This window comes from Panthera leo, chromosome B3 (assembly GCF_018350215.1).
Source record: "Panthera leo isolate Ple1 chromosome B3, P.leo_Ple1_pat1.1, whole genome shotgun sequence".
NCBI classification, from domain to species: domain Eukaryota; kingdom Metazoa; phylum Chordata; class Mammalia; order Carnivora; family Felidae; genus Panthera; species Panthera leo.
Genome location: NC_056684.1, coordinates 126,113,733 through 126,126,623, shown reverse-complemented (window position 1 = coordinate 126,126,623; position 12,891 = coordinate 126,113,733). Strand labels below are relative to the sequence as shown.

Here is a 12,891-nt window from a genome sequence, read left to right as displayed (position 1 = left end):
ATTTAATCACAAAGTGTCTAGTCACCAGCATGCCATAAATTTTCCTGATATCTGTGTTTAAGTTGATAAACATCATATGCAAAATTATCACTGGTTCAATTTTTTTAAAGAAACATTAACAAAAGAAAGAGCCACTTAGATGGCACCATCCCCTAAAAACAATACAGACTGAAATATTACTAAAAAGTTTATTTTTGAAGACATCATAAAGTTAACTTTGAATATAATTACTTAGGTATGTTGTTCTAGGTATGTCGTTAATTTTTTTTATACCAGTAAAATTCCTAGACACACAGATATCTCCCTAAATTGTTAGATATCTGTCATTCTTTTCACCACGGCTTGTATAGCCACCTTGATATAGTCATCTTCAAGACAGGTATGTTGTAATGCTGGATTTATAACATTGACTCCAAGTCTACTTTCTGAGGGAGGGCAGATGGCAGAGAATTAACACATAAGCAAACATATTCCATATACGTTGCACATACAAATTCATTTAATATTACTAACAGTCCTGGAAAGAGATGACATCAGCATCTCCATTTGACAGTTGAAAAACAGGAAACTCGGGGATACACAGTTATTAGAGTTGGAGCCAAGTTTCCGCCGCCCCTCCCCCCAACCATCATCACACACGTACCATGCCATCTCAAAACTCTTCAGATCCCTCTTGCAGTGGATAATTTATGCATCCTGACCTCAACAGACACTCAGATCTCTCCAATTTCTTCTGTATGGTTTCTTATTTCTGGTGATATGCATTTGTTTATTCTGTAAATTCCCAAATGTCAGAGGCTATATCTTCCACTTCCTGTAAAACTGACACCTTACAGTGGATTGATTGATAGAGGTTTCTAATAGTCAGATAATGAGCATTAACATAAATGTTCTTTCTCTTTGCACATATGGGTCAAACTTTCTGCAGTCTCATTTTCACATTCCATCTGAGTGCATATGTCATTAGAAACAACCCATTGACATAATGTGGAATGTCTGCTCCTTTGTGTGGACAGATGGAAGGCTCCATCCAGACAACTGTGCAAACATTTAACAGTAACATAAAATAAACTCTTAACATTATATATGAACACTGAAATCAGTATATTTTGTGAAGTGGTGAGTGAATGAGAAGTTCAAGAACATGAATATTTAGGTATTTAGGCAGAGAAATAAAGGGCTGGCATAGATGTAGGACTGTTCTAATTTATCACTGACTAGTGGTGGGGGAATGCAATAGGATTCTAGAAGCTGCTTAAGCTAAGGAGATGGATTGTGTACTGGTAACAGTAGGGTTTGGGAGAAAACTGACAAAGGAGGAACAGATGATAGTTTGACAAAAATGACAAAAAAATGTGTGTACGCGAGTAGGAGTTAGGTGGAGGAAGGGGAAAGGTGTTGTAGTACCTTCTGGGGTCAACACAGAATGCAGAATACGTGAGGTTCAGAAGTCGAAAGACAGTAGCAAAATTGGAAATCCTGACACAGTTTCTGCGTCCTGTCCACACTGTCTTGCAAAACCAACCCTATATTGATCCTTTAACCAACATCAGTTAGCACCTTACAAGAGGAATGGAAAAACTGAATTCTAAGACATAGAAACAGCAATATAAACATATCTTCTTTTCATTTGCATTGGCCCCCATGGAAGTTATTCTCAACTTGTCTGTATTGAAAGTTCCAGTGTTGCATCTATACACGAAAGACTGTTCTTGAGCCTAGACATTTACATATATGGAGATATGTATGAAGACACTCATAATTCAACATGGGTAAAAATATAGATAAATTTCACTAGTTATAAGTATTCCACTTTATTTTGAATAAACTTCACATTTTTCCTATTGCCTCAAGATGCTACATTATGTGGTCTCCATCTCTACAAACTTATCTCATACCACTTACTTTCTTTTATGCTATGTCTCTGTCAGTTTCTAAAATATATCAAGTGAGTTAATGAAAGGGGGAGGTTCTACTTAAAAATCAAGAAAGGAAGAGGTCAAAGAAAAATAAGGGGCCCAGGATCTATGTACTCTTCATACTATCTACTGCAGAGGGAGACAGCACCTGGACAAATGGACATTTGATACTCTAGTTCTCAAGTACATGATGCCTGTAGTGGACTGACTGATGATCTCAAAAAATGGCAGTGGTGCTCACTTTGTCAGCACATGCATTAAAATTGGAACACTACAGAGAAGACTGGCATGGCAATGATGACACACAAATTGGTGAAGCATTCTGTTGTTGTTGTTGTTGTTGTTTTTAATGTTTATGCCCCTGGAAACTGGGGGTGTGACTTTGTTTGGAATAAAAGATCTTTGTAGATGTAATTAAGGATCTTGAAATGAGGGGCATCTGGGTGGCTCACTCACTTAAGCATCTGACTTTGGCTCAGGTCATGATATCACAGTTCGTGAGTCCAAGCCCCACACTGGGCTCTGTGCTGACAGCTCAGAGCCTGAAGCCTGCTTCAGATTCTGTCTCCGTCTCTTTCTGCCCCTCCCCTGCTTGTGCCCTCTGTCTCTCTCTCTCTCAAGAATAAACATTCAAAAAAAAATTTAAAACAAAAAGAATCTTGAAAAGAGATTATCTTGAAGTATTCAGATAGGACCTAAATCCAGTAACAAGTGTCCTTGTAAGACAAAGAGAAGACAAACATGGGAGAAGGTGATGTGACTATAGAAGCAGAGATGGGAGTGATGTTGCCTCAAGCCAAGGAAGGCACTTGATACCTCTGGCTTTCAGAAGTTGGAAGAGACAAAGAAGGGAGCTTCCAGATACAGTGTGGCCCTGCTAACATCTTGATTTCAGACTTCTGTCCTTCAGAGCTGTTAGAGAATGCATTCCTATTATTTTAAGCCACCCAGTTTTTGGTAACATTTTCATAACAGTCCCAGGAAAAGAATCAAGTACACCTAACAGTAGAGATAGATGTATCAGGCTTTTAGGATGTTGCTCATCAAGGTTACTGAACGAACTCTCTCTTAGCTAAAATGATGCTTAACAATCATTTTATTATGTACCAGTTAATTAAGTAGTTTTCTCACAGGAAAGAAATTGTATTGGTCATCCAGTAAAATATTACAGTGCTTTTGACATATCTATTAATATAATGGAATTCTAGTTTACTTTGTAATCTCCTAAGAGTTTGGTTAGCTTGGCTCAGTGCAAAGATACTAATCAATTTAAGATACCACAACACAGTTAAAGCCCTGGACCTTAGTATGATTACAGTAAAAGATGCAATATCCTGCAAGTCTTTGCCAGAGGTGTTTCCAGAAAGACCAGAAGGGATCATGAAATTGTTTATAACGGCTAAATTTGATACAAGAAAGTTTGTACCTATATTTATTCTTGCCTTTTCCCTACTAATCTTGAAATAGGTAGAAAGCATATGGAGTTAAAATCTTAGAAGGAGGTAGAATTTAAGGCTAATATATAAATAGGGATTATTCTTTTCTTTCAAATTGCCCCTTTTGTCATCCCTCTTTGGGGTCCACATACTTTGGGGTCCCACTTGTGGGTATATTCTCTTGAATTACAGAACAATTTTTCCGACTTTCCTACCAAAATACAAATAATTCACTATAAATAGTTTTATTTTCAACTCATGTGTTCCAATCATGTCTCATTAAAAAGAAAAATAAATATACAGGGCAGTTTCATTGATACTAGTGGGAAGACCAGAAAGAAGATGGGGAAAAAAAATGGCATATCAGGTTCACACTCTAGTGAATGAGCTTATTCCTAGCACTTAAATACAAATAATATCTCATTGATGGAAAACTAATTTTTCCTAACAGCTTATCATTATTAACATTCCAGTATTCCTTAAAGGATTAAAAAAAAGGCTATGATTCAATGCAACAGAAACAAAATACAATTATACTTTGTATAGGAAAACACAATGGAAGGAACTCTGAATTTTTGTGAAAGACCTACCTCATTATAGCAATAGACGAGATGTAATTTAGTTAAAATGTCTTCCTGGAGACTTGGAGGGGCACATTTTTGTCAACAAGCCCTGTTCTCTCTGGGAATATAACCAAACCTTATAGAGAGCAAACAGCATCAACTGACTATATGATATGCGCAGCACCATTAAGAGATAGAAATCTCAGTATTTGGAGTCAAGTAGCTGTGTTAAATCCCAATGATATTTCTTTATAACTATGTCACTGTGAATTACATTCTTTCTCATGAGCATTTTCTTTACCTATGAAATGGAGATAATAGCAGCATTGTTGGAAGGTTTAATTGCAATAAATATAAATAACATCACAAAACTAGGTAAACATATGTCTCACTAAATGGTGGGCTTTATTACCATCTTCATCATAATCACCATCATCCACTTTACAAGATTCATATTTAGGAAACCAATATGGGAAGATTTGAAGTTGACTTTCATTAATGAAAAACCCTAGGGATTAACTGCATGAGATATATACTTGCTGAATGCAGTCAGAGATACTGGCAGGTTTCAGAAGAGGTGGTTCCCTCTTCCAGTTTTCCCAAAGATCAATTGCACAATGTCTGATGATCTTACACAACTCTGATTGGTCTTAGTGGCACACACTGATGTATATGATATGTCAATTGCAAATGTCAGGTTAATAAACATTCCAAATAGAATTTTTGCACTATGTAAATTTATATGCAGCCTCAAATTCAGAGCTCTAGTCCTTGATAACTTACTTTTTTCTTAATGTTTGTTTGTTTGTTTATTTATTTATTTAGAGAGAAAGAGAACAGTTAAAGGAGAGGCAGAGAGAGGAGAGAGAAAATCCCAAGCTGACCGCACAAAGCCTGACAGAGGGCTCAATCTCACAAACTGTGAGATCATGACCTGAGCTGAAATCAAGAGTAGGACACTTAACTGACTGAGCCATCCAGACACTCCTAACTTATTCACTTTTAATCTGTTCTATGATTCCATCTCTTTGAAGCCAGCATACATATTTTTTTTCAAGTGAACATATTTCTAGCTAAGAGGCTGATTTGCTTAAAATGTATTATAATCAAAACATCTGCTGTTTCCTTCTTGATAAATTAGGAATGTGTTATGGGGTTTTATTTGTTTGTTTGTTTTCCAGGGCATTTTTGTACTTGAGAGTAGTTTGAGGTCCAGTAACTGTCAGTATTGACTACTATTGTATTCCCACAGTAAAAAATTTGTCAAGAACAATGTAAAATTACACATACCTATGATCTCTCCAACATTTTCTCCTTCAATTACTGGGAATCAAACTCTTTGGGCCTGGAAGAGTGACAGACTTACTTCTGCTGGTCTGAGCCCCTGCAGTATCTCTGTCCTGTTGGCTAGGTTGCTTTTTTATTGTATTTGCTAATTTATTTTTCATATGCTCTTTCTCTTCTAAAGGAGCAACATACTCTGCTGTGTGTATCATGTTTTCCTCCATTTTCTATGAACAGCTATATCTAATATTCCCAGTGGCTCAGGATCTGAGCTTTTGTATTAGTCAGACATGGAGGGAGGTACATAACTGTCCAGCTACCTTTTGCTCTATCATTCTGGTTCCTGAGTTACACCTATAGCAGGAAGATCATACTTACAGGTAGTGGACATTTCTCTAATAGTCTAGAATCCCTTTTTCTGGCAAGGATTGTTTTAGTTTTTATGCATATTTTAGCGTGAAACTAAAGAGATTCTGGTAAAGGCTTTAGTCAAAAATTATTTTGAACCAGAAGACCTGATAGGGTTTAAGAACTTTGAAATTAGATAAAAACAGATGTAACTAATAATAACCATTATACTAATGGATGTAATTTCCCACAGAGAAAAGAAAGGGGGAAAGGAAGGCATTAGTTATATTTAGCAAAATTAAGAGGAAAAGAATAAACAGTAAACACCTAACATCAAGACAAGAAAGATGACAGATTCAAGAACAAGTATTTTAATTAAAGTAATAAATGCAAATCAGTTAAATTTCAGTATTAGAAGACAGATCAAACATGAAACAAAGTCCAAATGTCTGGTAGTTTCAAGACATGGTCTAACACAGAAGACACAATGAAACTAAAATAAGAGGATAAGCTAATAATCACAAATATGCCAGGAAAACATGTAAGTCAGAAAAACAGTATTAAAAAGTCTGCACAAGCTAAAATCATAAATGAGGCAGATAATTTCCACTCAAGACATTCAAATATAAACAAAAAAACACCCCCAAAATGAATTAAATATCATCTATAGAATACTAAAACTATTAAAACTATGTCTCAAAGAAGAAATCAAAAAGGAAAGATAAAACAAGGAAATTTTAAAAATGAAAAATTATAGATTATAAAGAAAATATTTAATTTTTCTGCCAATAAAATGTATTCTACTTAATTATGAGGCATGTTAATGCTTATGAAGCAGTCTCTCCCAACCTGACAGATAATAGTGTAAATTTTGTAACTATTCTGGAAGGTGATTTTGCAGTATATATCAAATTACAAATCATTTGGCTGTAATATTCTTTGAGAGATTTATACTCAAATTTGTTAAGCATATTGTTATTCACACGTCTATAAAGTTGGAAACAATCCAAATGGCTATCAATATGGAATCTAAAAAATGATATCTATTATTTATATTGTATGTATCATATCTACGCATTGCTGCACACATAAATTGCTCTACATATATAAAACCATCTAATTAGAACAACAACAATATTGAGTAGGTATTCCTTTTAGTTTTCATATTTGGAAACAGAGAGTAAGAGGTTAAAGAATTTATTCAAGTTCACATGTCAGTCATGGTGAAGTGGTAATTAAAGCTCAGGTATTGGAACACTTGAGTGGTTTAGTCAGTTGAGTGACCAGCTAGATTTCTGCTCAGGTCATGATCCCAGGGCTGTAGGATCAATCCTTACGTTGGGCTTCATGATAAGTGTGGGATCTGCTTAAGATTCCCCCCACCTCTTTGCTCCTTTCCCCAGCTTGTGCTCACTCTGTAAAAACAATTTTTTTTTAAAAAGGGTATCTGGCTCTGGAGCTCAGGTTCATAATCTCTATGCTATTAAGTTTTTCAAATTAGAGCATCCATTATTATAGAATAATCTGTATCCATAACACTATGCTTTTAAGAATTTTCTTTTTTACAATATGAAAAAATTACCATGATATTGATAAGTGAAATAAAATTCTACTTTGCGAGATACATGAATACATAAAGACAAGGCAGGCATGGTTTATACACAAGGTGTTACCAAAGAGGAAGGAACAGATTCATAAGGTTTTTACATTATGAATTTCCCAACATTTCTAAAATAAATTTACCTGAATTAAAAAAAAAAAAACATAATGTGGCAGTAAATGATTAGCATTTTGTAACATAACCTATTATATTGTCTCATTATCATCTAATAACACTGATGTGCAAAACAGCCAAATAAACAGTAGCAGGGGTTCTTGGAACAGGGCCTATAAAATATGTATTTGTTTTTTCTTATTGGTGACATTGTTTCTCATCCAAAACTATTCCTATAAAAAATTTTGTGCCAGACTAGTGGCAGCAAACCAAGGTCTACATCTAAATAATAAGATAGCTATATGTGGGTAAGTTTGTGGACACACACACACAAAATACTACACATTATATAAAAAAAACAATAAAGTCTTGTTGAACTTCTATATAACAGAGAAACGTTTTCCAGAACTTTTACGCATACCACAATATTAACCTGCTTAGCAAACAGCATACTTCCATATTTCTATTTCAATACACTTTGTCAGATTTCACAGATCCAAGATGAGCCACATTCTTTTTCAGGTCCCCCTCCTTTCTCAGTCTCCCTCTGTTTATTTTATTTTTTATGCAAAAGTGAGAAAATTAGAGAAAGGAGAATAAAACTATTTGCCAGAGAGACACAGGTCTCTTTTTCCTTGCCATATTCCAGGTAAAATTGTTTTTTTGTATGACAAACATAGGAACCTAATTATTATTTTCAAAACCAATACAAAAATATCAAATAAAAGAGCAGGAGCAGGAACAATCCCTAGGTAATAGATGAGCACAGGAAAAACCTCCTGTGGAGCTAGAATAGTTTGGTAAATATTTAGGATTTGAGATATGTCCATGAGATAGGAGTTGACTTCAAAGTACACATTTTTGAAGGAATGTGTTAATGAGTACTTGGGGTGAATGGGAGAATAATAGGAGCATATTCTCTTGAGATGAAATGCACTTATTATTCAGCCCTCTGCCCACATTTACACTATAACCTAAATCCCAGCCTAGAAAGAATGCATTGCCAAAATTACTGCTCAAACTGTCAAGTGGATCATGGCACCCTCTACTTAAAACCCAAGATACTTCTTCCATTTTCTTCTAGCGAGGTGTAGATCCATGATGATGTCACTGAAAACCATTTATAAGCCAGTCTCAACTGCACTAACTATATTCCTTTTCAGACTCCCTCCTAAGTACCGATCCCTCTTGCTGGAAAATATTCTCAACATTCCATAAAGAAGCCAAACTCTCAAACTTCTGTTTTTGCACATGCTTTTCTATCTGCCTTGTCCCTTCATCTCACCTGCTACTGAGATGTGTTTTTTTTCTATTTATACTTCTGGCTCTGATTTTTGTGCATAAAAAAATATTTATATCTGAGTTCCTCAAGGAAAGCGACTACACATTTTTCAAAGTCACGTATTAGCACCCAACAGAGTGTCAGGCCCAAATAATTAATAGATGTTGATGGAATTAAAGACTAAATGATGCATGCATTTGTTGACAGACACTACTAAAATGAAGCAGGTGCAGTTGTGCAAAATCTACATTTCTAAAATGCTTAGATGTGAATGTTATTTTTTCTAAATTTCTAGAAAAGTTAAAAAATATATAAAATCTGTCTCTTTCTGCAAAGATCTAAATCTAAGAGCTACTATTGATACTATTGCTGTGCCACCAGATTAACCAAGATGATTCACAACATGGAAGTCAGAGGGGATATTTGAATAGTTCAGAACCCCCTTGCTCATCCATTCATAGGCTATCAGTTTGGATGATGGCTGATGTTGATCAGGTAAGATGATCTGTAGCTCTTTTTTAGTGGTTTGTCTTTGCTTCTGGGGTGGGGGTGGGGGGGATGTCTTCCCATCACACTCCTACAGCATTATGCTAATAATTAGAGCATTATGTTAATAATACAGCATATGTTAATAAGTCCCTACCTTTCTCTTGTATAAGCTCTGGTATTGTGCCTGTGTAGTCTTCAGGGCTCCTGATGATGACAATGCTAGTACCCATACTCTGACCACACCCCTCTCTGCTTAGAGCCTAAGAGCAATTTGCTATTTGCTAGGACAAGGCAGAATATATGCTTTTAGTTTATATGCACTTACTTATGTCCTCAAGTATATAAATCTGAGTTACTACAGATCCTTAGTTAATAAAACATTCTCGTCATTGGCTTGCATTGGGTCTCTCTTGTTCCATTTATTAATGTGTTCATTTCTTTTTAACTCATCCCTACTCTTACTTTCTCCCATATGCAACTGTTCTTATGTGGTTAGGGCACTTGATTTATAGACACTCTTACAAATGCATTTTGTAGTTTTTCCATAAATTCCTTCTATTTTTATTTAACTTGGCAATATGCTTTTTTCACATTGCTGTGTACATGTTTTTTATGTTCCCTCTACTGCTATGCAGTATTCCAGAATGAAGATCTACTATGTTTTGTCATTCCCTGAAAGATGGCTATCTAAATTGCCTCCAGCTCCTGGCTATGTAAACAACACCTCCAGCAATATCCTCAGATGACTATGTTGCTATGCAAATATTTCCTTGGGGCATATTCCCAGATAGGTGATTGGTGCATCAGAAGGTATCTATAAATATACTGATTTTGACCAAGCACTGTCAGATTGCTCTTCAGAATGGTTGCACCAGTCTACATTCACATTAACAGTACCTAAGGGGGCCTACATGTCCACCAATATTTTGGTAGATACACTTTCTAATCTTTGCCACCTTGCTAGGTGAGGGGGATATCTTTTGGGGCTTCTTTCTTTCTTTCTTTCTTTCCTTCTTGATGAAATTGAGCATCTGTAGATATGCTTGTCTTTGGGCTTTTCTCATTTCTGAACTGCCTCTATATGGTGTTCCTTGCTCATTTTTCTAATTGGAGTCTTGTTATTTTATCTTTGATAACCTGGCTAATTTTAGATTTTATCCATTACTGCTCTTCTTTAAAATTAGAATTACAAGTATCTTCTTTTAACCTTATATTTATTTAAATTGCTCTTTCATCTTTTGCTAAGATTTTTTGTGCTATCTTTATAATTTCTACTTTTGTAGTTTTATTTAGAAAGATATTTTCTCTTGTGGTTGTCTATTAAATTTGTAGATTTATCTTTGACACTTCGATGCTCAGAATTCAGAGTTCAGTTTAATCTTCTTCTTAGTGAAGTTATTTTCCTGATGCCGTCTGTTAACTAGTTTGTCCTTTACAAATTATTCATGGTGTCATTTTAATCATGGGGAATTAGTTTCCCAAATATATATGGAACTCTTTTTGAAATAACCATTTTATTCCATTTGTGTGTTTAAGACACACTGTCATTAACACATTATTTTTATTAATATGACATTTAGTATGTATTTTACCATAAATCTTTCCTCCTTATTCATTTCTGAAGTTAAATTATCTCTCTATGGCCCTTAGTTCTTCAACACAAATTTTTAATTTGTGAGGGTCTCTCCTAAAATTCATCAGTCACTGATTCTGACTATGAAGGACAGAATATATAATGTCCAGATCATACGTAACAATAGTATTTTGACCCACAATCTGCAGTAAGCAGTCCAGGAAACGAACCCATTATCTATAGCAATTAGCCTCTTGTGTGGACAGTCAGACCACTACCACTAGTAAAGAGTCAAAGAAACCAAATAATAACCCCTGTGACAATTGGCCCAAAAGAGGCAGGACTTGGTTAATAACAGAGAGCTTTCCTAAGCTTTGTCCCCACTTCTACCTTAGGACAATCAGAGAAAGCCAAATATGAACCCCTACCCAATCACAAAGTATACCACTCTTCTATTTAGTCTATGGTTTTACCACACCACATACCATAGGAACATACTTAAAGCCTTCCCTTTTTTCCCCACTATAAAGCTTTCCCACTCTTCTGCCTGCTTTTGAGTCTCCTGCAAAATACAGTCAGTGATGGTGGCTGACTCCTTTGGTAGAATAGCTCTGAAAAAATAGAATTTGCCTGCTCTCATCTGGTAGGTTTATTTTCACAATTTTATTAAATGTATAGATTAATTTGGGAGAACTGAAACATTTATAAGTTGTTTCACCCAAGAACACGGAACAGATTTCCCCATTCAGAATGTATTTTATTTGCTTTGCTTTATAGTCATAGATGTATAATCTTTATCAGGTTAATAATTTCCTTTATGTTATTCAGATTTTGTTTAACTCTTATTTTTCTGCGTAATCTATTTCTTCTTTAGAGAGGAAATAGCTAAAATTTCTGGACCCAATTATTGAGTATTTCTCTTGAATTCTGGCTTCTATCCGCCATGATGTTGTATTTTGGGATTATACATGGTCTGGAGGGTTATATACTCTTGCTATATTTTTCATTTTGCAGCATGCTGCCATCCTTGTCTCTTATGAGTGGGCATATAACCCAGGATGTACCAGTGAGTTTATTTCTCCCATGTTTATTTTACCTTTTTTTGTAGCTTTGATATTACTGACATATAACATAGAAGTTTAAGGTATACAGTATGATGACTTGATACATATACATACTGCAAAATGATTAGCACAATATGGTTAATTGACACCTCCATCCACTCACATAATTACCTTTTATATGTGCGGTAGTAACATTTAAGATCTACTATCAACAATTTTCAAGTAAACAATAGAGTATCATTAATTATAGTCACCATGCTATACGCTAGATGTTCAGAACTTACTCATCTTAAAGCTGGGAGCTTGGATCATTTCACCAACATCTGCTCATTTCCCCCACTCTCAGCCCTCGGAAACCACCATGCTACTATTTCTATGAGTTCACGTCTTCATATTACTTAAATGACAATTTGACTAGCTATAAAATTATATACTCATCTTTGTTCCTACCCAATAATCAAATTAGGTCGATACTTATCTTCTTGCTTTTCAAGTTCAAAATAAAAGGCATACTGAGTTCTTGGGGTTGAGAAATGATCATCCAAGGTAATATTAAAGAGAGGCAAGAGCAGAACTTAAGAGTTCTTTGGGGCACCTGGGTGGCTCAGTCAATTAAGTCCCATCTCATGGTTCCTGAGATCAAGCCCCACGTTAGGTTCTGTGCTGACAGTGTAGAGCCTGCTTGGGATTCTCTCTGCCTCCCCCTGCCCTTCTCTCTCTCTGTCTCTTTCTCGCTCTCAAAATAAATAAACATTTAAAAAGAGTTATTTTGAAAACTATCATTTCTCATCCCAAGCAGCAGCTACCATCAGTCCCTTATACATACAACAGTGTTCGGCAGGCTTTATTCTTTCCAAGGACACATTTTTTAAACACTTCTTTAAATTTATGCCCTCTCTTAAGGTGCCTGCCTGGCTTAGTCAGTAGAGCATGCAACTCTTGATCTCAATATTGTAAATTCGAGCTCCACGTTAGGTGTAGAGACTATTTAAAAAATAATAATAAATTTGTGCCCTCTCTCACTTCTTCTGTTTCAACAAGGTTGATTTCGAAAACTTACCAGCAAGATATATTGTTTATAAGAGAACACACATGTCTACTCTTAGAGGACGAAATAGAGATAGAAGGAAAGCAGACATATCCAGATGGCCAAGTGTGTGGGAAAATGAGTCACTCTCTTTCCTTCCCTTTCTTGCTCTTCATCTTCTTCAATCTATTT

General features: G+C 35.4%; 1 pseudogene; it reads left to right on the top strand.

The window, feature by feature from the left end:
* The first annotated feature begins 2,152 nt into the window (after positions 1 to 2,152).
* On the top strand, positions 2,153 to 2,251 carry LOC122223319 (annotated as a pseudogene).
* The last annotated feature ends 10,640 nt before the right edge of the window (positions 2,252 to 12,891 follow it).